The following is a 1,922-nucleotide window of genomic DNA, read 5'->3' as shown; positions in this document are numbered from 1 at the left end:
TTGGAATGTATAAACTTGCAGTCTTGAAAGTTGGTTTAGTTCCTTACATCTGTGTGAGTTTTGTAGACAGTAAAGTAACTTGACCTTAAATTATTTACCTATAGTGTTGAGAGTTTCCAGTTTAATACACATTCTGAAATAAGAGGAGTAGTCACAAGAAACATGTTATAGAAATAGTTGAAAGATTTATTTCATCAACTAAACTCTAGACAAAATACAAACTTGGTAAAGATAGAAATGTTCTTGATTGTTAAAAACATTGTTTGTCAAACGACAGAATTGCAGGAACGTAAAAAAGTAAATAAATCTATCCATAATGGCAACAAATTAAAGAATAAATTCTTCAATTAAATTAACAAAGAGCTCTAGCTCAAAACATAATATTCCCAAAATAAATATACTGTCACATACTTTTTATGCTTCATATAAAACAAGAAATAAAATATCGTATCTCTAGTAATCAAGATAATAAGTGAAAATTATAAAACATTACCTAAAACTTTTCATTCATTGATATTTAAATCAAACATCAACCTACCCCAGTCCTTTCACTTCCATCATTTGTTTATTTAAATAAATTTTTTATATTATTTTATAAAACCTGATGTTGTTCTCACAATTAAACTGACTTTTTTCCATATTTAGAATATTTTAACTGTTTTCATGATAAACTGGTTTGTTTGTTATTATAACCATTATCTCCTTAGTTACATAGTAATAGTGGTGAGTTAAGACTATTATATTAACATTTGATTTGAAGCAATATGTAGTTGGAGAAATACCACAACTAGACATTAATGTTCATTATGATAAAACTACTAATGCAGTTTGCAATAAGTAGCAATATTTATACATAGCTTTTTATGTGATAAAAATATCTTATTTCTTATATTAATTATAATTCAATGTTTTTTTCTTCAGATTTAAAACATTCTTAGCAAATGTCTTAATGAAAATGTTTTCTGTTAAAGATTAAAATGTATTAACAATTATTTATAACAATAATGTTTTAACTTTTGTTCATGTAAACCAGTTATTATACAGAATGATGGGAGAGACAGTAACTTCCACTGGTACCAGTCTTTGGACCAGATATTTTTTGGAAGACTCCTTTACTCATCCCTTGTAGTAGAGATTTTTTCAGAGAGGACTTGAAGCTTATTATGTTGGAGGAGACTCTGTAATTACTTTTCAGAAAGTTTTCTATTTGCTGCTTAGAAACTCCCTTGGATTGACCACTGTATACTGTCAGTGCTGCAGTAACCATGTCCAGATATGTAGTGGTACCTCTGCCACAACTTGCTCTCCTCAACTGAAGTCTTGTGAACTTGAATTGTGGCTTTTTCTCAGACAACACTGGTTTAGGTATTACCATCTACAAGATAGTGAAAACACAATCTGGCAGTGTACAGTATACAACACAACAACATTTGTCAGCATACAGTATACTACTTAGCATCTCTGTAGCTCCGGGTTGTAATGAATTAATGCTTGTCTGACCTAGGAAATTTTTTACTTCTACAGAATAATGAAAACAAGAAGATTTAGTATTACATGTGGGCATATGTTTTATACTTGCTTTATTGATACAGAGTTTTAAAAACATTTTCTTTGTTAATCTCAACAGAATTTATTGGGATGAACTTTTGCTATATGTGATGTTTACAGAAACAGAACAGTGTTCAACAGGCCAAATCTTCTCATGTGGACATAGTATATGATCTTCCACCACAAGAAAAAGTCCCCAGTGTGTTAAGTATGATCCTCTACCACAAGAAAAAGTCCTCCAGTGTGTTAAGTATAATCCTCTACCACAATAAAAAGTCCCCCAGTGTGTTAAGTATGATCCTCTACCACAAGAAAAAGTCCTCCAGTGTGTTAAGTATAATCCTCTACCACAATAAAAAGTCCCCCAGTGTGTT

General features: G+C 30.5%; 1 protein-coding gene across 1 annotated transcript in view; it reads right to left on the bottom strand.

Annotated features, from left to right (window-relative positions):
• Nucleotides 1-216: 216 nt before the first annotated feature.
• LOC106467776 overlaps nucleotides 217-1,922 on the bottom strand; it is an 18,582-nt gene continuing 16,876 nt past the window's right edge. The window contains exon 4 of the transcript XR_002612466.1: nucleotides 217-1,375. The gene's annotated coding sequence lies outside the window, so the exon portion shown is untranslated. The remainder of the gene's footprint in view (nucleotides 1,376-1,922) is intronic.

The sequence above is a fragment of the Limulus polyphemus genome, unplaced genomic scaffold (assembly GCF_000517525.1).
Source record: "Limulus polyphemus unplaced genomic scaffold, Limulus_polyphemus-2.1.2 Scaffold2737, whole genome shotgun sequence".
Classification (NCBI taxonomy): domain Eukaryota; kingdom Metazoa; phylum Arthropoda; class Merostomata; order Xiphosura; family Limulidae; genus Limulus; species Limulus polyphemus.
The sequence above is the reverse complement of the archived record's forward strand: the minus strand, read 5'-3'. Positions and strand labels throughout refer to the sequence as shown.